The 27,831-nt window shown below is 40.1% G+C and overlaps 1 protein-coding gene and 1 long non-coding RNA gene across 10 annotated transcripts in view; one reads left to right on the top strand and one right to left on the bottom strand.

Annotated features, from left to right (window-relative positions):
- Positions 1–1,915: 1,915 nt before the first annotated feature.
- LOC129035861 (uncharacterized) lies at positions 1,916–15,965 on the bottom strand. Its single transcript, XR_008502358.2, has 4 exons — positions 15,827–15,965; positions 6,498–6,558; positions 5,081–5,240; positions 1,916–4,224 (listed from the first exon to the last, which is right to left on the bottom strand). It is a non-coding gene; the product is annotated as an uncharacterized LOC129035861 (long non-coding RNA).
- A 49-nt stretch (positions 15,966–16,014) lies between these two features.
- Positions 16,015–27,831, top strand: part of CLNK (cytokine dependent hematopoietic cell linker) — a 201,767-nt gene continuing 189,950 nt past the window's right edge. For 7 of the 9 annotated variants that reach the window (XR_008502356.2, XM_054486877.2, XM_054486880.2 and 4 more), the window contains exon 1: positions 16,015–16,220. The gene's annotated coding sequence lies outside the window, so the exon portion shown is untranslated. Of the gene's footprint in view, positions 16,221–17,076; positions 17,297–27,831 lie in introns of all 9 variants that reach the window. The other 2 variants (XM_054486878.2, XM_054486876.2) reach the window with 1 other exon arrangement.

Here is a 27,831-nt window from a genome sequence, read left to right as displayed (position 1 = left end):
TGTGTAATTATATGTGTATCATTTTGTACATGTATAAGATGTACATATATATAATCAATATTGTCATTTCACAATGGCACTTGTGTATTAGTTTGCCATTGTTTACACAAAACCATGTTTCTTTTATTGTATGAAAGACATAGGGATTTTTGTAGGTAATTTTCCCCACCCATGCTTGTTACCAGCTTACAGAAGAATGTAAACTCCTTTATGACCCACCTGCACCAAATAAAGTGTCACATGGCTTACAGTCCTGAGGCCTGAGCTCTGGCATGACCACTGCATTTGAGCTGCATAACTAAGAAATCCTTCTCTTTTCTATGTCTTGAGTTTCCTTATCTGCCTTATCTGAAAAAATTATAAATGTCACCTACATCACAAGTTGGGTTCGGAGATTTGAATGAGGTAAAGATTTTTGGAAACTGTGAATCCCTGTGAATGTATAATAGCAACCCACCTAAGTCTGTCTTGCAAAATAATAAATAATTCCAAGATCTCTGTAAAGTCAGCCTGGATATATATTGGGCTTTGGAGTTAGACAGGCTTTGATTCCAAGGTTCATGTTCCACCTGCTAGCTATTGTTGTAACCACAATGACCTTCAGTTTCTTATAAAATAATCATATCGCTCCCAACGCACTTACTGAATAATTCTGTCATTGGATATACTGTGTAGCCTATTTCATTTATCCTAATTGTAATTCTCAGTTTCTTTACCCACAAGGTCAGCATCTTCTTCGTCTCATTATGCCTTATTCCGTAGCTAGCCATTTTTCCCTTTGTGAAACCTGTTTCTTCTCTGATTTCTATTGAAATGCAAAAACTTTATGAGTGTATCAGGGTTCTCCATACAAACAGAGCCAATGGGAAGTATATATACACACACACACACACACACAGGTATGCACACACAGTCAGTCCTTTATATCCACAAGTTTCAACCAACCACAGATTAAAAAATATTAGAGGAAAATAACAGTACAACAATGAAAAATAATACCAATAAAAATACAGTATAACAACTATGTACATAGCATTGATATTGTATTAAGTATTATAAGTAATCTAGAGCTGATTTAAAATATATGGAGGGGTGGGGCACAGTGGCTCATGCCTGTAATCCTAGCACTTTGGGAGGCTGAGGCGGGTGGATCCTCTGAGGTCAGGAATTCAAGAGCAGCCTGGCCCACATGGTGAAACCCTATCTCTACTAAAAAATACAAAAATTAGCAGGGTGTGGTGGCAGGCACCTGTAATCCCAGCTACTTTGGAGGCTGAGGCAGGAGAATTGCTTGAATCTGGGAGGTGGAAGTTTCAGTGAGCTGACATGGTGCTACTGCACTCCAGCCTGGGCAAAAAGAGCAAAACCGTCTCAAAAAAAAAAAAAAAAAAATATATATATATATATAGAGAGAGAGAGAGAGAGAGAGGATGTACATAGGTTATATACAAATACGATGTCATTTTATGTAAGGGACTTGAACATCCATGGGTTTTTATATCCAATCCTCACAAATAGGAAGGATGACTGTGTGTATACACACACATATGTGGTATGTATGTGTGTGTTAACAGACAGAGAGAGAGAGAAAGAAAAGTAAGGAATTGGCTCATACGATCATGGAGGCTGAGAAAGTTCCAGGATCTGCCATCGCCAAGCTAGAGACCCAGGAAAGCCGACATGTAGTTCCAGTGTGTGTTCAAAGGCATGAAAACTGGGAAAGCCAATGGTGTAAGTGCTAGTTCAAAAGCTGGCACCCTTGAGACCAAGAAAGAGTCAATCTTTAAGTCTGAGTCTGAAGGCTGGAAAAGACCAATGTCCCCACTCAAGCCACCATGACAAAAAGAGTTCCCTCCTACTCAGCCATCTTGTTCTGTTTAGGTGTTCAGTCGATCAGATGAGACCTACCCACCTGCAGTAGGGAGAGCAATCTGCTTTACTCACTCACATGTTAATCTCATTCAGAAACACCTGCACCGTAATCCCCAGAATATAGTTTGACCCAATATCTGGGCACCTCATGGCCCAGTCAAGTTGACACATAAAACTAATTGTTGCAATTAGGATTCACAAGAGCTCTTTCACTACTTAAGTTGAAAGATGCTCCCTGACCTTTCCTTGAAGATTTTGGTTGGGGGGGTGAAAATATCTGAGAAATATGAGAATTTTGGAAGGAGCTCTATCAAGAGACGGAAGGGACAGGTGGATCTGAGTATGGAAGGAAAAAGCAGAGAGCACCAAGAACAAAATTAGCTTCACAGATTTTCAGAAATATGAACAAACCTGTTTTATACATATTGTCACATTTTATTATTCCATTAGTCACCCATTTATTTATTTATGTATTCACTTAGCAATTAACATTTACTAAGGGCATAATAATGGCTGGGTATTTCACCAGGTACAAGGGTCAAAGATTCAACTATAGTATGGACCTTGCCCTCAGAGTGTCCCTGTAAATTTAACCATGTTTATAAATGTATTCAGAATAATGTTTAATAAAACCCTATAATTGCTAGTTTGGAAATTGTCTTTAATGTTATCTAGTGTAAAATCACCACCACCAATGACACCACTCTCACCACCAGAGGCTTCCAATTTACAGACACATGACTATATAGACAAGGAATTTACAAACCACCTCCTGAGTTAATAGTTCATGGATGTTCACCTCTCATAAAGGTCTTAATTCCGAACTACAATCTGCTTATTGCAGCTTTTACCCCCCCACACCTACTTATGTTACAGAAATTAACACAAAACAGTCAGCACTTCCACAGACATATACCCTGTTCTGGTCTTCGTGGTTCTGTTTGATGATCATGATGATGGAGAGGATGAGGATTAGTATCTACAATTTCTTGAATTCATATTATATATCATGATTCTTTTATGAGCCTCATTTTATTCTCACAATTCAAAAAAGCAAAGGCAAGGTGGCCATTGTTCAAATGAGTAGATCAAAATTTAGAAGGATTGGATACAGTTCAATGTTCCCAGGAGAGTGAAGAGCCAATTTAGGTTTGGGAACCAGTAGGCAGCTTCACCAAGGAGGAGCTAGCAGACAGAAAATTAAAAGCAAATTTATTCTCTACACACCCAGTGGCCCTCCTAAGTACATGAAGAGCCTACTCTGGCATGAGAAGCCATTCTTGTTGGACTGCTGAACTTAGAGAATGAATTATTTGGGGAAGGAGAAGAAGGTGATAATTCTTTTCTCTCTCACACTGTCATCCATCGCCATAATCCTGTTTTCATTGCACTTATACTTGCAAGGACCACCAGTGGCTTCTTTTGCTCACCAAGAGAGATGATGGACTGGAATCTCCTGGAGACCCTGATCCCAGCTCCAGCAGAGTCTTCCTCATTAAGGCAGTCATGCAGGCTCTTCTAACACTGCTTTAGTTCTCACGAAGCCCCTGCCTGCTCAAGTATTCATGTCTCTGAACTCCAGATGTTAAATGAACCAAAGTAAAACTCAGGAATTCCTCATAGGTAACTTTGGGGTGGGAGAAGGCACGGAGCCAGCCTCAGTGAGATTGCTGCCTTGAATCTCCATGGTAACCCTGAGTCCAGGTGCACAACTGACTTTTATGAAGGGATTTTAATATTTCTTTTGCAATCATGACTGTCTGGAACCATTCACCTATGGCAGAAAATGTAGAAAGGTTGAGGGGTGACAGTTGGGTTTGCTAATCATACCTGGAGATCTTTCCATTTTTCCAAGAAATAGGAAACCAAAAATTGATTATATACCCTGCCCTCTTCCTCAATCTAGACTAGATTGCATGTTCTCAGATTATAATGTGCATAAGAATCACCAGGAGAATTTGTTTAGAATGCACAGTCTTACATTCGAAATCCAGAGATTTTAATCATTGGTCTGGGGAAGGGCCCTGGAATCTACATTTCTAACAAATATCCTGATTGATCCAGAGAGAACACTGTAAACCCAATCTTAGAGGGAGCTTGTCTTGACCTGGGTTTCCCAGAAAACAGAATCTAAAGCATTTACGATTGACTACTTCATTGGAGAAGGCAATCCCAGGGAGGCTGGAATGAGCGCACATGGGAAAGTGGCAGGCTGGGAAGGAGAGCCAACAGGAGGAGAAGACGTTCAGCTATTGAGTGCTTTGTATCATGCCCAAGGAGTGCTCCATCTCACTTCCTTGTGGTGCTCTTCTCCTATGGCCGTTACAGGCCACTGTGTCCTGAGGAGTTTCTCTGGAGGACAAAAGGGCAAAGAGTTTATTGCCAACTTACATCTTCCAATGTTAAAACCCACAGAGTTTCAACTCCCCTAGACTGCCAGGTGGTTGGTGCATGAGCTACAAGCAAGCCCTAAAGCATATCATGCCTCAGCAGCAATTGGGTTGCTCAGTGCTGCAGCAGGAAGCTTAAGGCATAGACATCAGGCTGGGTGCTGGCAGGTTGCAAAGTAGACATGGAGCAGATGCAGCAAAGGGGGCAGATGAAGCCCATGTTGAGTGTGTCTGTAGCCAGAGCTAGGTCTAAACAGATGACCTAGGACCAAAGAACGGCAAGGCCAAAAAAGACCTATGGTGGTACACGAGACCCATCTGATACAGATTCCAGACTCAACCTCGTCCTCACGCCATCTACTTAGATAAGAAGCTCTGAGCTGGGTGCGGTGGCTCAAGCCTATAATCCCAGCACTTTGGGAGTCCGAGGTGGGTGGATCAACTGAGGTCAGGAGTTTGAGACCAGCTTGGCCAACAGGGTGAAACCGCATCTCTACTAAAAATACAAAAATTTACCAGGCAGGGTGGTAGGCGCCTGTAATCTCAGCTACTCGGGAGGCTGAGGCAGGAGAGTTGCTAGAAACTGGGAGGCGGAGGTTGCAGTGAGCCAAGATCACATCAGTGCACTCCAGCCTGGGCAACAGAACAAGACTCTGTCAAAAAAAAAAAAAAAAAAAAAAAAAAAAAAAGCTCTAACTGTGACTGAGCACAAGATGAGATTCTCAAAGACAAAGCAGGGGAATTGAATGCTCTATAGGGGTAATAAATGAAACTCTGAGCTGGAAATGCCTCTCCTCTTCCGTCTTCATTATACTTACCTCTGTTTTGTACAAAATAGGCTGGTGCACCATGTACTTGGAAAGCTGGCCTTGACCAGGCTGTGGGGATACGGAAGCAAACTCCGAGAATATGACTCAGAAGACAGGGTTTCATCCCCCTTCTCATCTCTCGCCTCTGTTGTCATAAGATCTGGGAGGCCTTGACGGGCCAGGACAGGGTTAAAGAGAAGCAGACACAGAGAAGGCCACTGAGTTTAGCTTGAAAGAAAAGGAGAAGCATGGAAGGGCTTGGAGTTGGCCAGGTATGAGCTAGTTAAAGCACAGACCCAGCTGCTTTCTGATTTTATAACATTCAAGCCTTCACAGCTTCAATCTCCTTCAGCTGAAAAATAATAATTGTCAACTAAATTATAAATTGAGAAATAATAATTGTCAATTAAATAATAATTGTCCATATATTTAAGGAGTACAATGTGAGGTTATGGCAAATGTATACATTGTGGAATGATTAAATCATGCAAATTAACAAATCCATCAGCTCACATACTTATCCTTTCTTTGTGATGGAAATATTTAGAATGTATTCTGTTAGCAATTTTGAAATATACAGTACATTACTCTTAACTATAGTTATCATGCTTACTAGAACTGACTCCTTCTGTCTAACTGAAACTTTGTATCCTGTGATCAATATCTCCCCTTTCCCAGTCCACTACTCCATCCCTGCCAATCAATCACTCCATCCCTGCCTCTGTCAATCACCATTCTACTCTCTACTTCCGTGAGTTCATTGCATGATTATTCACAGTAGGCAAGATATGGAAATAACCTGACTGCACAACAACAGATAAACGGATAAATAGAACACTATTTAGCGTTAGAAAAGAACACTCTATCTTTGCAATAACATGAGTGAAGCTGTAGGACATTAGGCTAAGTGAAATAAGCCAGGCACAGAAGGACAAATGCTGCATGATCTCCTTCTTTTTAAATGGAAATCATGCCCACCCTGAGAAATGTTGGTAGTATATCACCATAACATAATACAGTCATGAGTCACTAAATGACTTGGGTGGGTTCTAAGAAATGCATCTTTAGGTGATTTCATAGTTGTGCAAACATTGTAGAGTGTATTTACACAAACCTAGGAAACAATAACCTCCTACACAGCTAGATTACATGGTATAGTTTATTGTTCCTAGGCTACAAACCTGTACAGCATGTTACTGCACTGGATATGGTAGGAAATTACAACATAATAGTATTCGTGTATCTAAACTTATCCAACATGAAAAAGGTACAGTAAAATTATGGTGTAATAACCTTGTGGGACCTTCGTTGTATATACAGTTCATCATTGACCAAAACAGCCTTAGGCAGTGCATGACTATACATGCACAGTTCCTGGGTCTAAACAGATCCCCAGCCACTGTGTGTGAGTGCCCTTGTTCCTTACCTTCAGGCTCAAGGTGTCTAAAGGTGTGAATACTGATCTGAAGGCCCACACTTGGTCCCACCTGGCAGGATAGAAATTAAATAGAATTTGGGAATCTAGTATGAATCAGCAAAAGAGGCGGTATATTTGGCTATACTTATGTCATTGGTGCTTCTGCTGCTGAAAAGACTGACGTGGCAATTGTAGGATCCTCAGGGATGATTTAGGGACAGGGCCTAGGAATGGTTCCCTCGCCTCTACCACCACCAATAGCAAATGCTGAAGAAGCTGGTACACCATCTCCAGAAGATACGACAGTCTTTTCATTGAAAAGCCTAGAATATTTGACTGCATTATCTCAAGTGCTATTTAAATAAATTATAGCTGCTATTCATAGGATTTCTGGCCACTGGAGCTGCAAAATGGTTTCAAACTGTGATCTCCTCACTCTGCAACACATGGTTATGGTCCATATGCATCCGTAAGAAACCTCAGATCCTTAATTTGAGATCACATTTATTAAAAACAATTGTTTCACTGAGGATTAAAAGAGATGGGGAACTAGAAATGTGTACTCTTTAGGCATAAATGTTACTTTTCTATAGGAATTTTCAAAACAATGATGCATCAGAGTTGTAAATGTATGGCTCTGTATCAGGCACTTAGGGCTGCTGGAACAAGTGCCACCAACTGGGTGGTTTACAACAACAGAAGTGAGTCCTCTCAGGGTTCTGGAGGCCAGAGTCCTAAATCAAGGTGTGGGCAGGGCCGTGCTCCCTCCAAAGCGTCTAGGGGAGGACCCTTCCTTGCCCCTTTCAGCTTCTGGCAGCCCTAGGCATTCCTTGGCTTGTGGCCACATACCTCCAATATCTGCCTCTGTCTTCCCATGGCTGTCTTCTCCCTGTGTGTCTCTGTTCCTTCAAATGGAGTCCCCTTTTCTGTACAGCTCTCCTCTTTTTTAAGGGTGCCAGTTATCTTGGCTAAGGACTACCCCAGTGACTTCATCTTAACTTGATTACACCTGCAAAGACCCTTTTTCCAAATAAGGTCACATTCTAATGTAACTGGGAGTTAGGACTCCAACATATCTCTTTAGGAGAGGCAATTCAACCCAGAACAGGCTCCAAAACCAAAATATCACTGAACAAATTCAGTCTGTAATTATAACCAATTTTGCTCCTGAGTCTTTTCTCCCATCAGCAACATCAGAATCGCTTCACATTGCTTTTACACCTAAGAATCCCTTTTACATCCATTGTTACCAGGCTCCTTACACCAGGCTCAAGGATAACCAAATAAAACTATCTTGCAAGTCCAGCTGGTTCCTGAACGGCCCAGAATCAGTGCTTCTTCCCCAGCTAAAGTGCGTTACATATACACTAACCAGCCTATCATGAAAATTATGTCCCCAGATTGATCAGCATACATGCTCAATCCACATAAGATAATCTCTCAATGCAGGAGCCATACCTTGATCTAAGACTTAGTATGGACCAATTTGGCTTAATGGTCAAATTATATGGCATAAATTGGGAAGTCTGTTTAACCCTTTCTTTTCCTCTGTTCCATCTGCTAATCTACAAGGCTGAGCAAGTGCTCTTGCAGGTGCTGGGAGGAGAGCATGAACAATACAGATAAATCCCAAGCCTCATACAGGTTTTATCATTCCTTTATTAATATTCACTGAGCACCTACTATGTGGCTGAGAATATTCTACATGTTAGATTTCAAGTGAGACAAAACCCCACTCTCGCGTAGCATGCATTTTGAAAACGTTTCCTTGTTTTCTCATTATTGTGTCTTAGAATTCTTTCCTCCACATTTTGCATTTGTATAATCTCCTTCTTAGGATCTTAGTCTGTCATAAAATATTTTGAGAATTTTCCATGTGTGGATCTGATCATTAGGGAGCCACGGTGCTACTCAAAACCCCAGTCTCAGAGTGTTCGCGTTCAAGGAGACCACGAAGCTATGCAAAAAGTCCAGGCTTAGAACCTGAGTCACGGGATCACCAACTGCTGCCTGTGAATGCGGCCCTCACTTTCAACTTTGCTATATCTCTGTTAAACTACTGGCAAGGGCAAGTGATCCAAGGGTTAAAGATCTGAGCTTGTCCTTGCCCAGTAGTTTATGAGCTGTAGGATCCTAGCAAGACTTGGAACTTAACCTCTTTGTGTCTCAAAAAATTATGCTGAGGAGTTCATACATTGTAGACTAAACTTCAAATAAAAGAAAACAAAGTACAGGAAAATGTTGGAAAAAGTCTCAGTTACTCTATTTATACCAGCTATTATTATTTCTACTTGCCTTAAAGAGATGAAAGTAATTCTGGTTCCTTTCTCATTCTTTCTAGAAAAGAAAAGAAAAAAAAAACATTTAAAAAGAGAGAGGCAGGGAGAGAGAATGAGAAAGTTGAAAAGTCCTGTCCCTGTAAAAAAGTCAAAGATCTAATTTTATTTTAAGTGTTGAAATTGGCTTCATTTCTCTTATCTTCTATTCTAGGAGTCTCCTTGTCCCACCCATAGATTAATAATCACATGTACTAACACGAAGCTCATCAAGAGATTCCTCAGCGGTGTTTTGTGCTGTTTTTTTCTTTCCTAATCTGATTCTTGCTTCAAGACCTAAATTCAACCAATTTGAGGACAGATGGTGTGGGGCCCTTTGCCCTGCCAATTTGGAGACCCTGGCGACAATTTAGCCTCTGCACAGAGAGGGAATAATTTTGCCAGCATGGTTTAAAAACACTAGTGTTTTTAACCTTGGGGAAAAGTGTTTGGCAAATAACCCAAAGCAGATTTTTTTGTTGCTGTTATAGGTAATGTCACACTGGCAGCCAGATTTGTCTAAACATGGCTCTGCTCAAGATAAATTGCTAGCAATGGATGCCATTTAAATGTAGAATTGAGAAACATAGCTATTCTGAGCTGGAAAAAGATTTGGAATTTAGGTCTCTGTCTTGGTTCTTCTCCCTGCTCACCTTGGTGGCCAGTCACTTCACCTAGTTAGGACTCCACCTTCTCATTTGAAAATGTGAGGTTTAGACTATCATCATTTCAGTTCAACTATTGCTGTGTGACATAAGGTGGGTCTTTAGTATTGCAATGGATTCCAAGGTGAGAAATAACCGTGGCCACCCTCAAGGAGTTTATAATTTATTAATACGTATTATACCCCCATATTATACATATTATGTATACCCCAATACATATCAATACATATACATATGTATGTATACCCCAATACCTATTAATATATATTATACCCCCAAAGCTAATTGTTCCCTTAGAACTTCTCATGGGTTTCCTCTACTTGGAAATCTCTCCCCTCCAGAGCTTCACTTGGCTGGGTCTTTTTCATCACTTAGACCTCAGCTCAAACCTCACCTCTGCAGAGATGCAGACTTAGACCTCCATATATAAAGTTCACACCCCACACTCTTCATTCCATTATCGTGTTTCATTCTTTTGTTGCACTGCACTTTCTCTTACATATTTATTTATTACCGGCATTTCACCAGGTACAGTAGCTTCTGCCTCTTCCTGCTCCCATGTCCTCCATAGGACGGAGCTACCAATGTTCTGAGAGCCCTTATGGTGCCAAAGCTGGAAGGGGACTCATGGAGACAGTGGGGCATGAATGAATCTCGCACCAGTGTTGTGAAAACTTGGTGACTCTGAGACTGGTATAGTCAAAGGTATAACAGCAATAATGATACTAACACAGAGGCGTTATTGTAATGATTAAATTATGCATTTATGCAAAGTGCCTAGCACAATTATAGCATATATTGAGGTCTTAATTAATGTTAGCCTCATGAGGTCCTTCTGGGGAAAAGTAGTGTGAGCTCAGCAATGAATTTGTAATTAATGGATATTTATTAATTGACAAATTTCTATCATTTTTTTAAAGAAGAATTGGGAGAGGTAAAGGAAACCAAGGCAGAGATTTTCAAAAAGAGCTCTTTCTACATTCACATACCACCTCTGCTTCTGTGGTTTCCAAAGAACTTAGATATGAACGCAACAAAACGAGGCTAGGAAATCAGTACAAAGTCAGAAACCGTGTTATCCTTTGCCTCTGACGGATGAGCTCTTATACTGAGCCCTGGATTTATCCATGTTGGGTTCTTCTGTCCTGTGGGATGCTTTAGTCAGGGTGGTTGGGCCAGGAAGCAGGGCCTTGCTGGAGAGAGTAAAGTAGGAACACCCCCACCCCAACATAGTTCCCGGACTTGACCAGATGTTTTTGAATGCCAACCGTGTTTATTTACTGAGGTGTTGACCAGGGAGTTATTTCTTAGCAGCCATGAAAATTGTCTATCTCATGCCATAGACCGTGGCAGTTTAAATTCAGCACGTCTGAAAGCCAGCAGAGGACATGACTTCAGCTCACATGGAGATTTCCCCTTTCAAAAATTTTAGCACGTTGTGAAACAGAAATCACAGCTAATTGGGGGGAGGCTCATAGCGTGTGTCCTGAAGGAGACAGGCTATGAGATGAGAGGGAACAGCAATTAGTGTGAGCTGAGCTCCTCTCAAGGGCCTGGAGTCAAACTGCCCGAGGCACCAATGTAAACAGGTGCTAAACTGTAATAAATCAGAGATGCTGGCACTAATTAACACAGGTTTCCACTCATACAATTTGTAAAAAAAAAAAAAGAAAAAAATGCATGGGTTTTGATCCATTGCAGGAGATAGCACTCTGAACTAGGAATTTTTAAAACAAACAACACATCCTTCTTTGATTGTGTTCAATAGTTCTCTTTTGTGTTTTGAGGGTGTATGTTTGTGTAAGTTGCAAGGTGCTACTCCAGGCCTTGATACCAGCCTGAGACCAGCTGTCTGACAGGAGCCTGAACTTGGCAGTCATTACCAGCTGAAAGGATGAACCGAATGGTGTCAGGGTGTTTACCCAAACCAAGGACTTCTTTATTCATTTAAATTTGTCTTGTTGGAAACATTTCAAAAAAGGACAGGGTGTAGTGGCTCACACCTGTAACCCCAGCACTTTAGGAGGCCTAAATGGGAGGATTGCTTGAGACCAGGAGTTTGAGACCAGTCTAGTCAACATAGGGAGATCCCATCTCTACAAAACGAAAGAAAGTTAGCCTGGTGGAGTGTCGTGTGCCTGCAGTCCCAACTACTCAGGAGGCTGATGCAGGAGAATCACTTGAGCCCAGGAGTTCAAGGCTACAGTGACCTATGATAGCATCACTGCACTCAGTCTGGGTGATAGAGTGAGACCTCGTCACCCCCGCAAAAAAAAAAAAGAAAGAAAGAAAGAAAGGAAAAGAAACCTTAGATAGCAAAAACAGCGAGAAAGTGGTAAGGTTAGGTAAGGTTTTGCCATCTTTTATTTTTCCCCCAGCACATTGCCTCAATTTTAGAAAGAGGAAGTGAATTAAGAATCAAATCTGTTTCTGCACAAAATGTTTATTCATAAGAAATCTGTTTCTCAGGGGGAAACTGGGTGATAGGTGCTACATAGGACCTTTCTGTACTATTTTTTTTCTTTCTTGTGAGTCTATAATTGTTTCAAAATTAAAAGGTTAAAATAATAAAATGATATTTAAAGCATAGATAAAAATGTCAGTTTCTTTTCACATGCACTAAATGCATAGCCGAAGCTCAAAAAAATTTTAAACATCTTCTCTTTGAATAGATTTCAGGTTGTTAACAGATGTGTTATGCCCATACATTCTTAACTGCCTGTATTTACAAGAGAATTTTATCATTTCATGCATTAACTATGCCAAGAGGTTAGTAGTATTATACCTCTTTTTAAAGTGGAGACAGGAGAGAATCAGTCAGGTTATATAACTTGTCTACATGTATCCAATTAGTGCAACTGGGTAGGATTTGACCTAAGCCAGTGTAACTCCAAAACCTGACAGCCTTGCAAATTAGCCTCCCAGCAGGCTGTGCAAGAGCCAGGAAAAGCTCTTTCCCAGCCATCCAGGCACCATGGTCCTCCTTGAATATGATTGACCTTAAAGGTTCTGTTTGGGTTTTTCCCCTTGTTTTTTTTTTTCCACCCTGTAATTCGTCCACATGATCTACCCAAGAGTTTCATGCCTTGAGTAGATTATCCAGAAAGTGAAAACTTGACAGAATCACCAGGTCAAGCACTGACTCAGAAACATCCCATTTGGACGTAGATTTAGCTCTACACACATCGCACATCCTCTATTAAATCACTTATCCACAACTGAGTATTTCTGGTGGTCCCATACTATGCTTTAGTGGCACTGTGAGACAGGCCCAACAAAAGCCAAGAGGGCTAATGCTAATTATAGCCAGGCACATGCTAGCCTGTTGCAGGAGGTAAGTAATTTTATCCTAATAGCCACTCCTCCGAGTAAGTATTATCATCCTCAAGTTGCATATGGCTCCCAGAACGGTCAAATTCCTTGCCCCGATCTAGGCAGCCACTGTGTGATACATCTGGATAACTGTAACCTAGTTGGCAAAACCCAAATTTCTCTGGATTTATACTTCTTGTTAAGACTCAGGATCCATGAACCCAATAAACTATGCAAGAGGGATATGGGGGATAAGAGGCAAGAACTCGTGAAGCAATGAACACAAAATGAATTATCGCCGAAAGAGAAGATGATCGCAAGGGAGTCTCTCTAACTGTGGAATGTGAGACAGGCAGCAAGAACATGCAGGCTGGAATTTGCAGCTGACCTAAGGCTGAGCCTCTTTTGATGCTTCCGTGTCATGCTCTTTCTTGCTCCCTCTCCATTCTAGCCACCTTTCGCTATATAGGCTCCTCCGGTGAGCTACGCTGTTTTTCCCGCCCAGGCATCCAGACTGACAATATCTTTGGCCTTGAATGTGCTCCCGGACACCTCCTTTACTCCTTCCCTTCTCCCCTCCCTCCTCTTCCCTTTCCTGCTTCCTTCTTTCTTAGAAACCTTCTTTTGTTTCTTCCTTCCTTCTTTTTCTCCTCTTCCCTCCTCTTTTTTCTCCACTTCTGCTCCAGCAAATTTCTACCTATTATCAACACCTCAGCTTTCTTGTCACCTCCCCAGAGGAAATCTGGTCTGAATTCAGAGTAGAACACATTCGCCTCTTATTTGTTTCAGAGCCCTCTTTGTTCCTATCTCTGAATACATCATCTTGATGGTTGATTTCTTGTTCAATACCTCTCTATTATATTATATCAGAAACTCCATGAAGGTAGGGACAAGTTTTTTATTTTTTTTTTCACTTCTATATACCCACAGCTTGCCCAGTGCCTGATAGTAGTAGGTAGAGGATGTGAATATCTATTTGTTAAATCAATACATGTCTGATCAGGCACTATTCATTGCACTTACCACAAATTGCAGTTTTATATGTATCTGAAGTCCATTCATTTATTTTCACCTCTTCTAGGCTGTAAGCTCCATCAAAGGATTAGGTATATCTCTTACCTAATTGTATTTTTCAGCACCTAATAGAGCTCCTGATGCATGGTACATATTCAATAGATAATAAATAATGAATGATATTCCAAGAAAAAAAAGCTATAAATATCACCTACACTATAATCAACTTTCTCATTAGACCAAACTGTCTTCAATTCTTCGTGGGTAAAAAGCAGAAATATTCATATCATTAGACTTGGGTTCTTATTGCAGTCTAGCCACCAATTTGATGTGAACATGGATTTTTAGATTATTTGCCAATGAAGACCACAATAATTCACTTTTCTTCATTCACCCCTTGAATAATCTTCTCCCACATTTAATCTGAATTTGGCCATGTGACTCGCTTTGGCCAATGGGACCATGGCAACTAGGATGCAAGCAGAGGCCTGGAAAAGGCTGGAGGCTGGAGCTTCCCCTCTCCCACTGCCCTTAGTGCCCCAAACCCATGGTGTAAATGGGCCTAGCTGGCCGCTAGGTAACGGGAAGCTATGCAGAGGAGAACAGAGGCACCTGGCTGACATGATTGCCAACCAGCAGATGCATGAGTGTGATAATCCTATATCATCCAACTGCCTCTCAACCCACTAGCACAGACCAGATGATCAGGCCTTGTTATGGGTCGAATACGTCCCAGCTAAAATTCATTTGTTAAGGTCCTAACCCCCCAATACCTCAGAATGCCTTCTGACATGGAGACAGGGTCTTTAAAGAGGTAATCAAGTTAAAATTGGGTAATTAGGGTGAGCCATCATTCACTGTGACTGCTGTCCTGATAAGAACGGGAAATTTGGACAAAGACACAGGGAGAATGCCATGTAAACACAAAAACAAGGGTACAAAGACACCCACAAGCCGGGGATAAAGGCCTGAACAGATCCTCTCCTCACGGCTCTCAGGAGGATCCAACCCTGCCGACTCCTTGATCTCAGACTTCCAGAGGCCAGACTGTGAGACAACACAATTTGACCTTCTGTTTTGTTAGCCACTCAGGGCTCAGTCCTTTGTTATGAAAACCCTAGAAAATTAATACAGGTCCAGACCAAAAGAAGTGAGCAAGTGACACACACAATTATGAACTAAATAAAATACTGCTTTAAGCCCCTAATGCAGCAAAAGCTAATTAATAAAATGGTTAAACTACTTGAGTCTCCCTAGTCTTCAGTTTTCACAATTACAAAATGGGATTTTAAATATGTTCCTTACATGGTTATTAGTAAGATTAAGGAGGATAATGCTTGCAAGTTGCTTAGCAATCTAACTGACTCATAATTAGCATTCAAAGAGTGCTTATTTTCATGTTTTCCTTGGGGTGTCTGTTAAGTCAAAACCAGAGTTATTTACCCAAGAAAATATGAACTTCTACCTTTGAATTTATTGTAAATAATATTGGAGTTTGTTATGGAATTCAACATCAATTTGTATAAAACTAGAATGTCAAGTCTCCAGATGAGGAAACAGGCACTCGGCAAGATCAGCTTAAATGAACCAAGATTAAGGCAGAAAGAAAATGTATTAAGCAGCTAATATGTGCCCAAAAATTACTGCATGCCTTTATTTACAATATTTTGTTTATTTATTGAAATATTTATAAAATATAGATATTATCCTTCCATCACAATTGAGGAAATATCATTTCCTCAATAAAGGAAATATAATCCTCAATTATCCCTCATTTTTTAAAAAGATTTCTAAAATACAAATATTATTATCACTCAAACTACTTGAGAAATAAACTTCGAAGTGCCCAAGATCCCATAGCTAATAATTAATAGAGCAAGAATAAGAGGCAGGCATTTCTCCTTTAGTTCCCAGTTTCTCTCCTTAACACCTGGTCCCTGTGTCTGGGATGGTCTCAGGAAGCCATTGCAAAATTCAGCCACAAGATAATTAATGTCCACTATGCATATAAAGTGAGACTCGCAAAACCCACCTTCCATGCTTGAGTGTTGCCCGGCAGTTCCTTTTATTGTGTTCTGGTAACTATGAAGTGCCACATAAGGACACCATGTGTCTTTAAACACACCCTTTGGGTTGGAAGATTTCAGCCTCTGAAAGCTTCACGTGTTGCACTCCAACCTAAGAAGAGGAAGTCCTGCCAGCCCTCAGGTCAGACCTCTCAGGTCTGTGGCTGCATTTCACAGGAAACCAAGCCTAAAACGGACCTATCAGGAGGTTTTCTGCTGAAGGGCACTGCTTAGCATTGAGAAGAATTCAACCCACCACCTTACTAATTTCCAGTGCCCCGAGGTCTCTGCACTGCCGCCCCTCCTCACAGGAGACGGACACCTCAGCCTAGATCCCTTGGTGCTCTCCACGCTGTTCAGGTAAATTCATTAGCCCACTTCTTCTGAGTGAGCATCTCATGGTCATCTCCTTGTCATAAACGATCATTAGGAAAGACCTGAGCAGCAAGTAAAAATGTGTTTCTAACTGGAAGTCTGGGCCTTCTATATAGCATCAAAGGAGCAAGAAGAAAGCCCTTAACTCAATTGTTAAAGATCCTTTCATTCTTTTGGGAGAAGGAATCAGGATACCTACCCACAGAAAATTAAAAGACTAAATGTTTTCAATCTTCTTTTCCTGGAGCTTGGACTCCCTGACTGTTTGCAACTGAAATCTAAAGACCAGGCCCCACGGCTGGCTTTCCTGGCTGACCTTCATTAAGTAAGCCCTCTAGAAAGAAAGCCTCCATTCAAAGTAGGTCATTCAAAGTAGAAGTTAACTCCTGGAGCCCTGTGGAAATATATTTTTAACATTTTCTAAAGTAATACGATTTTCTTTCTGCTTTGGTGTAGAGGAGACTTAGACTTTGGAATCACGCAGACATCCTTCCACTCACAAGAGTAAGGAGCTCAAAAGTGAGGTTAAACTTGGGGTTAAATTCTTACTCTTGAAAAGTGCCAGGAGTCATCTCTACCAGGTTTTTCTTGGATAAAGCAAACAAACTGGAATGAGACAGAAAAGAAAATAACTATCATCAAAATATGGATACTTTGATTTTAAAAGGTGTTGATGTGTCTGAACTTTTTATCAATACTGTTTTTATTACTTTACACCAGTGTTACTTATTTGGCTTCTCTGTTATGAGTATTCCTTGTCTATTACCTACGTGGCTATTTCTCTGGCTGTCTCTGTCTCTTCTGTGGCGCAGCTCCTCAATAGTGTTGTTTGGATTTCCAGGGGCCTCCCAAACCACCAGGAATAATCATTTCAAATATCAAGAAGACAATGGTAGAGCTGGTTAATTGAAGGCCTACCAGAGAAATGACAGCGCTTCAGAAATCCTCTGAGAAGCTTAAGATACAGTATGCCCTAGAGAAGTAGGAATGGCAACTGGCATTTACTTACCTTCAGCTCCTGCTGGCCTGGAGAGTTGGCTATTACTTTCCCTGGTTTACAGGTGAAGAACTTGAGTTCTCTAAGTAATATGTGCAAGGTTGTTCAGTCACTAATGTCAGTAACAGAATTCAAAAGGAAACTGATTTTCCTGACTGACTGATTGGAATGGTGAACAGTGTTAGTTTGCAGTTTCACAGAGCTCATCCCTAAACTCACTCCTGGGTGGTCTCTGACACCAACCATCTAAATGGTTGTATTTCTTTCTTATTCCCAACAAGTCCTCTCAGATGACTGTATAGGCAAGACCATTTGAAAACCAGTGCTTATAATCTTCTGTACCATCTGGCCAGCTCCGGCCTGAACACCAGGGGATTCTCTTTCTTGATCACTTTGCCATGAGTCAGGGGCTGTCTTAGAAAGACTGTAGGATTTGACACTTGACCAAAATGGTGAGGATCCTGACTATGCCACTTGGACCAGGGATGTTGTTTCATATATGATCCTCTTTTCCTGCCCCTTTTTAATAGAGTAAGATCTCATAAGACTTGTATTGACAATTATTTAGCCTCCATAATATAATATTTATATTACATGAAATATGGTGCATTCTGAACACTTAGCAAGTATTCAATAAGTGTTGACTTCTTTCTCCATTACTTTCCTTTCCTCACTCCAAATCAGTTCTGATTTTATTCTTAAAATATGACCACAATCACCATAGAATTATTAATACACATAAGTTTACAAATATTGTATTTTAATAATCTCATTAGAGAATGGTAATATTCCATAGTTGCATAGCCTTATGTAATGCAGGCCTTTGAATACATATTTTCTTCTTGAATGATCTTAACAACTTAATGAAGTAGGCAGAGCACATGTTAGAGCATTTAAAAGGTGAAACTGGGGCTTAGAAAAGATGAGGAAGGACAACATGGTGAAATGGAAAGAAACAGAGCTTTGAGATTGTCAAAAATGGATATGAATCTAGTGTGTGACTTTACTGTTCGTCTTTAGGTAAGTAGCTTAACCTCTCTGATCTTTAGTTAGCTGGTGTTGGAGTTGTGTAATTTGAAACTGGGAGGAAGAATACATTTTGTGTGTTGCTTCCAGAGTGAGAGCAAATGTGCACACAGTGTCTGACACAGAAGAGACAGCCAGGAACTGGCTAAATTGTCACATGAAGAGTAGCAGACAGAGATCTAGAAGCATCCTTTTCTGAATCCTAGTACATGAAGCAGTTATATCCACTGTCATAAGCTACTGCCAACATCTGCCAAGACTTGAGTTCTGCAGAGTTCTTCCAGGCTGTACCTACCCTCCTAGCATGACAAAGAGACGTAAAATGTTCAAAGGGGCTAAATTACTAATCAGAGACATAAGTACCTGAATTAAATTATATTTATGATTTTTAACAGATTAAACCAAACATTCACTGATTTTACCAATAAAACTGAGAAGCATCAGGTTAGATATCAGCAATAACGAAAAAATAACCACACACACACACACACACACACACACACAGAATTGTGGAATAGAGCTATCATAGAACCACTTTTTGTATTTATTATTTGTTTTTTGTTACTCTTATGGGCAGAATATTTGGGAATCATTATTGTGATTATTCTGCTTAATTTTAATCATGTCTTTCAAAGAGCAATGACTTACAGGTTACCATTTAAGTGTTGCTGATAGACAAGAAACGCTCATCATTTCTCACTTTTTTAGTAGGTGTACTTAATTCTTACTTTACAAAAAGGATTCTGAAGTTCAGGCAGGCTCCACGCATTGTCCATTTCATGCAAGGAAAAGGAGGATATGCCAGAAATGAGACCCAGGTCCACCCGAGCCCCGAGCTCCTGCTCTCGGCATGGTGCTCCATCAGTACCCTGCTGATGTGCCCAGGTTCATGATCAGGGCATCAATCACTGTCTTCCAAACTAGTCAACAGCATTTAAGGAACTCCCAGATACACCACAAGCATTAATAAAATATGTATTTTAGTCGTTTCTTTTAAATTTCATTGGTGATAATAATTGAAACACTGCTTCCTAAACACTTATGCATGAGAATCAAAATCCTATTGTGTTTAAACGGTACTGTGGTTTGTCATGTGAACTAAGATAAGCCAAAAGGTCTAGATGCAACATGAAAATTTAATATCCATGTGTTTGGATGATAATCTTTAACTGTGGTGGGTTCTGTGTTCAATTTCGTGTAAGATAAAGATGAGGGCTGACTAATAGCCTAGGCCCAAACTCTGAAAGGCCTGAATTTTTGTGGACCGCCTAAGGACCATATTTCGCCATCAGCTTTGAAGACCCAGAAAGCTAATTGTATCCAAGGCACACAGATATGTGTGGAGCTCAAGAGGTCAGTCCACTCTGGTACTTTGGCCTATGCATCCATCTTTGGTGATTTTGTTCAAGTGTACTCAAATTATAAGTTCAGATGATTGGCATATTCCCTCCCAGGAAATGTACACAGGAAACTAAATTGTCATTGGGCAGTAGCTTGGTGAGCACAAAGTCAGAGCTGTGTGATTTCAAAAGCTGGATTTGCTGAATTATGGGTGGTCTGTTGCCTTGGCAGGCAACTGGAAAGCCAGTCTTCCCCATGGCTACCTGCAGATATTTATATATCAGGACGTCCTCACTCATGGGCAAGTCTAAGGATCTCCCGATCAGCTTTATCTATCTGGGCACTTTACACAGGACACCTCCACACTGTCCCCATCCCAAACTCCTACTTCTGATACATGCTGTTTTCACTATACCACGCCATCCAGTCGTTGAGACATGGATAGTCTGGGTTTGAAATCAGTTACTTCCTAGCAATATGGTTTTAGGCAAGTTATTTAACTCCTCAGAACCTCTGTTTATCCTTTATACAATGGAATAAAAATATCTACTTCTCAAATTTGTGGTGAGAAATGAGATTCAGTATATAAAAATGCATATCGTGGTGTCTAGTAATTATTAAATACAAAGTAAATGGTAGTGGCTATCATCAACATTGTTAGCATTATTATTATGAGTTTATTTTATATTTAAACAAACCTTCCTTAGATTCTTGGCCTTTGTCCCTTTTTTTTCTTTTTTTATTATTATTATACTTTAAGTTTTAGGGTACATGTGCACAACGTGCTGGTTCCTTACATATGTATACATGTGCCATGTTGGTGTGCTGCACCCATTAACTCATCATTTAGCATTAGGTATATCTCCTAATGCTATCTCTCCCCCCTCCCCCCACCCCACCACAGGCCCCGGTGTGTGATGTTCCCCTTCCTGTGTCCATGTGTTCTCATTGTTCAATTCCCACCTATGAGTGAGAACATGTGGTGTTTGGTTTTTTGTCCTCGCGATAGCTTGCTGAGAATGATGGTTTCCAGCTTCATCCATGTCCCTACAAAGGACATGAACTCATCATTTTTTATGGCTGCATAGTATTCCATGGTGTATATGTGCCACATTATCTTAATCCAGTCTATCATTGTTGGACATTTGGGTTGGTTCCAAGTCTTTGCTATTGTGAATAGTGCCGCAATAAACATACGTGTGCATGTGTCTTTATAGCAGCATGATTTATAATCCTTTGGGTATATACCCAGTAATGGGATGGCTGGGTCAAATGGTATTTTTAGTTCTAGATCCCTGAGGAATCACCACACTGACTTCCACAAGGGTTGAACTAGTTTACAGTCCCACCAACAGTGTAAAAGTGTTCCTATTTCTCCACATCCTCTCCAGCACCTGTTGTTTCCTGACTTTCTAACTGGTGTGAGATGGTATCTCATTGTGGTTTTGATTTGCATTTCTCTGATGGCCAGTGATGATGAGCATTTTTTCATGTGTTTTTTGGCTGTCTAAATGTCTTCTTTTGAGAAGTGTCTGTTCATATCCTTCGCCAACTTTTTGATGGAGTTATTTGTTTTCTTTCTTGTAAATGTGTTTGAGTTCATTGTAGATTCTGGCTATTAGCCCTTTGTCAGATGAGTAGATTGCAAAAATTTTCTCCCGTTCTGTAGGTTGCCTGTTCACTCTGATGGTAGTTTCTTTTGCTGTGCAGAAGCTCTTTAGTTTAATTAGATCCCATTTGTCAATTTTGGCTTTTGTTGCCATTGCTTTTGGTGTTTTAGTCATGAAGTCCTTGCCCATGCCTATGTCCTGAATGGTATTGCCTAGGTTTTCTTCTAGGGTTTTTATGGTTTTAGGTCTAACATGTAAGTCTTTAATCCATCTTGAATTAATTTTTGTATAAAGTGTAAGGAAGGGATCCAGTTTCAGCTTTCTACATATGGCTAGCCAGTTTTCCCAGCACGATTTATTAAATAGGGAATCCATTCCCCATTTCTTATTTTTGTCAGGTTTGTCAAAGATCAGATGGTTGTAGATATGTGGCATTATTTCTGAGGGCTCTATTCTGTTCCATTGGTCTATATCTCTGTTTTGGTACTAGTACCATGCTGTTTTGGTTACTGTAGCCTTGTAGTATAGTTTGAAGTCAGGTAGCGTGATGCCTCCAGCTTTATTCTTTTGGCTTAGGATTGAGTTGGCAATGTGGGCTCTTTTTTGGTTCCATATGAACTTTAAAATCGTTTTTTCTTCCAATTCTGTGAAAAAAGTCATTGGTAGCTTGATGGGGATGGCATTGAATCTATAAATTACCTTTGGCAGTATGGCCATTTTCACGATATTCATTCTTCCTACCCATGAGCATGGAATGTTCTTCCATTTGTTTGTATCCTCTTATATTTCATTGAGCATTGGTTTGTAGTTCTCCTTGAAGAGGTCCTTCACATCCCATGTAAGTGTTTTATTCTCTTTGAGGTAATTGTGAATGGGAGTTCACTCATGATTTGGCTCTCTGTTTGTCTGTTATTGGTGTATAGGAATGCTTGTGATTTTTGCACATTGATTTTGTATCTGAGACTTTGCTGAAGTTTCCTATCAGCTTAGGGAGATTTTGGGCTGAGACGATGGGGTTTTCTAGATATTTGACCTGAAGAAGTTCTATTTTAAGGTGATTTCTACAGAAAACTAATTTCATCATATTCTTATTTATTTTCTGTCATTCAACTATTAAAGCCCTGGGGATCTTACAATTCCTCAAATGTGCTAATCCTCTGGAAATATTAAGATTTAATGAAAAATGGTAGAAATTATTTTGGAATACCTTCCTAGTGAATTTCAAATCCTCAGAGTTTTTCACGGCACTGATACAAAGAAATTACTCAGTAATTATCTGTGGAACTATTCTTGCATAGTGGTTTATACTTTACAGAGTGCTTTCACTTTCATCATCTCATTTGGTCTTCAGAATAATCCTATGAGCAAAGAAGGATGAGTACTCGTAGCCTCATCTTTCAGATTAGAGAAACTGAGAGTCAAGTTGTAGAATTCACTGTATAATTCAGCATACCTGGGCTGAAAGACTTGTCTCCCATCTTGCTAGATAAGTGATCCTGAATGAAAGAAGAGAAAAAGAAATAGTTAATTATGCAAGGGGAAGTTTAATTCAGGAGTTAGGTTCTAAATGTACTCGAAGGTACTGATGAAATGATGATCTCATCTGGATCCACACTGTGCATTTGTTCATTGGACATGCTTGGCTCAGGAGAAGTCTCTTGCACTGAATAACAGGATTGTTCAATGCTGAAAAATCTAGGTCATTTGGATTGTTGCTGTATAATGGAAACTAAATTAAACAAAATGCCCTACATATGGTTCTGGTAAGCAGTAAATGGTATTATTATTATTAATATTATTATTATTATTATTATTACTATTTGTATTACTCCATTTTCACACTGCTGTAAAGCACTTCTCTGAGATTAAGTAGTTTATAATGGAAAGAGGTTTAATTGACTCACAGTTCCGCATGGCTGGGGAAGCCTCATGAAACATACAATCATGGCAGAAGGGGAAGCAGCCACCTTCTCCACAAGACAGCAGGAGAGAGAAGAGTGAGCAAGAGCATGGAAAACTGCCTTATAAAACCATCATATCTTGTGAGAACTCACCCACTATCACGAGAACATCATGGGGGAAACCACCCCCATGATCCAAACACCTCCTCCCTCCCTCAGCACCTGGGGATTACAAATCGAGTTCAGATTTAGGTAGGGACAGAGAGCTAAACCATATTAGTACTACTATAAGTTGTATTACTCTTTTCCAGTCTTGTTTAGACTACCTGGGCTTTTGTGTTTCTCCTTTGGATTTTAAATTTCCCTCAAAAATTTTTCAGGCTCTCCTGATGATGAAATAGCTCCTCAGAAAATCACCAGCATACACCAGATGCTTAATAAATGACTGTTGAAAAAAATTACAGTATTTTTGCCATTAGCCTTTAGATGTCCATGGGAATGGTGGGGTTTACTGGATCTATCTTCACCCCATCTTCACCACATGGCCAGCCTGTAAATGGTGGTAAATATATAGCAATCCCTAAATCTTAGTTTATTTTCTTATACTTTTTTTCCTCTAAAATTTGCCTTCAGTACCATCTCAATGCATTAATCAATCAATGGAGAAACAATCACAGTTGGGTAAGTTCTGATTTAATCCAGGCCTAGAAGTGCCTGCCTCTAATCAGTGTGGTTCTGCCATCATTTATGAAAGCCAAAAAAAAAAAAAAAAAATAGGGGCGAGACAGAGGTAAACTTAAAAATAATAAAATAAAATATCTGTTAGGATTTTGGCAAACTTGGAGACTGTTTTTCTACAGTCTCACTTTACGTGAACAGTAAAAATCACTTTAATAATAAGAGCAGAGAGAAGGAAGATCCAAAGAAAAGAGAAGGAGGAGGAGAAGGAAGAAAAATGAAGGATAGAGGAAGGAAAGGAACATGAGAAAGCTGAATGAACAGGAAAAAGGATAAAAAGTCTATTCACCACAAAATGGAATAAAAGGAGAGAGAAAGAATCTTACCACTGAAGGAAGGAAACCCTTTCTGCAGAATCAGGCAGCTGAAGAGAAAAAAGGGAATCGTTTTTAAAACAAAACTCAACAGGAATAATAAATTCAGAAAATACAGATTGCATCAGTTCATTAAGAGTGTTTTCAAAATCATTTAAAATAAAAATGAATGCACAGTCACATTGCCTTGAGATACTTAAGGGAAGTTACTCATTACCAAGACAGTTGCAAAATCTTATAAAAATATGCCATACATAATAGCAGAAAAGCTAGGAAAGCACTCTCCCTTAACCCTCAAAAAAAAAAAAAAAGAAATCTATAATAACAATCCATTTGACTTCAAAGGCCTCCACTCAATGGAAATCCAATAAAATTAAATGTTATATTTAATTAAATTGAGCTGATTGACCTGACTGGGGTGTAGAATTAGAAATCCAATCAGCATATATTTTCCTCTAAGTATGAGCATCTCTAAAATGTAACTTTCTCATGTAACTTCAATGAAAATTAAAGAAAATACATATAACTCTGAATTGGAACCAAATTAATATCATCTGTATCTGATAAATCTTGATTTGGACATGTTTACTCAAAGCTCCTACGTGTGTGCAAACACACACACACATACACACACACACACACACACACACTTCTGGCCCTCTTCTCTAAATATACACACACGCTCCCTTTCTCAATTCCAAAAATCATTCACCATTTTGGATATGTGTGATGTGATTGTGCAGAAAAAGTCAGATGTGTATTGTGTGGGTTTTATATTCTTTTCCTTTTTTCCTGTTTTAATGATTTAAAAAAAAAGCCTTAAGCCTTAATATAGACCTTATTCTTGAGCCTTGACCCAGTTTTAACTGCACAACTACCTCCTACCTTCTCGATTCATTCAAAGCTTTTCTTTAGCCATTCACAGTTTGCTTTTGGTCATTTCCTATATCTAGAAGGTATCTTGTAGATATTATTAGAATGACATTTCCTAAGCTTTAAAAAAAATAGAGGCCAGTATTTTCATAAGCATTATCTTCTAGGAATAAGTAACTAATATTTGGGAGCAAAACAATTTCTTTACCCTAAAAGCATTTTTTTCTTCATGAAATATTAATTTTGGATCAGGTGAAATGCAGCAGCAATATTTATGATAAATGTCTCTTTGCAAGCTCAGTTTGGTAGTACTGGTGAATTCCCAGTGGAGAATAAGAGTTCTCAAGGATAACAAGGAAATTAGATTGTTGCATTACATATTTCTAATTGTTTAAACTGCTTGTGATACCATAAGGGTATTAATTATTTTTGGATTAAGACACACATGAAAATCCAGCCTATTTATAAAACAAGTCTCTGCTTCTTAAAACATTCACTCAGACCCCAGGTGGGTTCTGAGCTCAGAAGCAGGCATCCTGGTTTTAGTGCCCAAATCCAATGTATGTTCTTTGGAAATCTTATGGATACTTTCATCTGCAGAACCCTGTTTTCTTTATTTTAGTTTTCTAAAATATAGATGTGATTCTTTAACCCTCAAATCCATTATCTTTTATTTCATACTTTAAGTTCTGGGATACATGTGCAGGACCTGCAGGTTTGTTACATAGGTATACATGTGCCATGGTGGTTTGCTGCACCCATCCAATCCATCATCTAGGTTTTAAGCCCCGCATGCTTTGTCCTAATTAGGTGTTTGTCCTAATTAGGTGTTTGTCCTAATGCTCTCCCTCCCCTTGCCCCAAACCCCCCAACAGGCCCCAATGTGTGATGTTCCCCTCCCTGTGTCCATGTATTCTCATGGACATGAACACAGATGAAGCTGGAGGCCATCATTCTTAGCAAACTAACACAGGAACAGAAAACCAAACACCACATGTTCTCACTCATAAATGGGGGTTGAACAATGAAATCAAATCCAGTCTCTTTACAAAGCATTTTCAAACCACAAATTACTTAATGAGCTAATCAAATATAATCATTGAGACCATCCGCCCCAAAGCTGTGGGGTTGTTTGGTCCAAATAGATGGTTGAGGCAGGGGTCTCTCCATGCAGGATGTGAACCACCCTGTGCACCTCTCTTTGACATGGTCCCCTTTATACCGGAGGAGAGTACAGTGAGCCCTGTAGGGAGACAACACACACTATTTCTCAAACTAGGGTTCATTTTGGATCCCCAAAGAGTTCCAGGTCAGGGTTAATAAATTATATGGAAACTGTATTAATGAAATGAAAGCACAGAGTTCCAACCCAAAGTAAGTTCATTATGAGCATATTCTGGCTCTTTTGCCTAGGCTTTAGGCCGTGGTATACACTCAGGCAATTTTATTGCCCGTGTTGGCATTTGCAATTAGATTTGCATCAGCATCTAGCACTCAGTACAGTGTTTTTTCTTGTTGGAGAAATAAGCTGGCATCATGAAAACAGGCAGCCTCTCCTTGTGGACTCCTGGAGGACCCTGGGCTGCTTTGTACCTCCACACTGCTCCACCCAACACGTCTCCTTCTGCCTGGTCCCTCTGACAGTGAGTCCCTGAAAGTAGGCTGTGGTCTCCTCTTGAGACCTTCAGAGCTTCCTTCAGCTTCCCCACAGCAGAGTCGACTCTGGACCTGTTAATATCACCCATGCCAAGTGCCCTGCTGTGACTCCGGGTTCCACAAGCAGAATTAACAGATGACACCTCAGTGTCACTTCTCTTTGACAGAGAGAGCTATATGCATGGGCTTTATTTCTGTGGCTAACCAGGAAGAGAAACTGAAACAATTCCTACAGAAAGTGAATGCACACACACCATGAGATATGTTCCATTTCTGAGGCATTCCAGCTTCTCAAGGTCTCTGAATCAAGGCAAGAAGATGTTGCATACTCTTTGATCTGGGTCAGATCTTGAAGTAAGACCTCTTGGAGAAAGACCTGCAAGGCTGACACTCCACAGCCTACAAGTCCTGCCTCCCCTTCCATTATCATAGTCCATGTGGGAGTTGGGGTTACTTCTTTTTTTTTTATTAACATTAGGTATTTCTCCTAATACTATCCCTCCCCCAGACCCCCCAACCCCTTACAGGCCCCAGTGTGTGATGTTCCCCTCCCTGTGTCCATATGTTCTCATTGTTCAACTACCACCTATGAGTGAGAACACGCAGTGTTTGGTTTTCTGTCTTTGTGATAGTTTGCTGAGATTGATGGTTTCCAGCTTCATCCATGTCCCTGTAAAGGACATGAACTCATCCTTTTTTATGGCTGCATAGTATTCCATGGTGTATACGTGCCACATTTTCTTAATTCAGTCTATCAATGATGGACATTTGTCCTATTCAACATAGTGTTGGAAGTTCTGTCCAGGGCAATCAGGCAAGAGAAGGGGAGTTGGGGTTACTTCTGAGGGGAGTTGTGGTGAAACTGGGTAAGAACCTGTTCCATAGAAAGCTGTGTAGATCCCTCTGGGGCATATTTTTCCCTGTGTTCCCATAATACCTTATGCTCTATGCTCTCTAATTCCTAGGATCTGGAATGTGACTGGCACATTGTAAAGCCTCATAAACAGTTGCAGATACAGTAGTAAACTCTACCCTGTACAATTGTAAGAGCCTGGCCTTTACTTCTTCACTGCCTATAAATAAGACCTGAGGGAGAAATTGATGCTTGACCTGATTAGAAACCTTTTCCATGATCAAATT

Source organism: Pongo pygmaeus, chromosome 3 (genome assembly GCF_028885625.2).
Source record: "Pongo pygmaeus isolate AG05252 chromosome 3, NHGRI_mPonPyg2-v2.0_pri, whole genome shotgun sequence".
Lineage (NCBI taxonomy): Eukaryota > Metazoa > Chordata > Mammalia > Primates > Hominidae > Pongo > Pongo pygmaeus.
The sequence above is the reverse complement of the archived record's forward strand: the minus strand, read 5'-3'. Positions and strand labels throughout refer to the sequence as shown.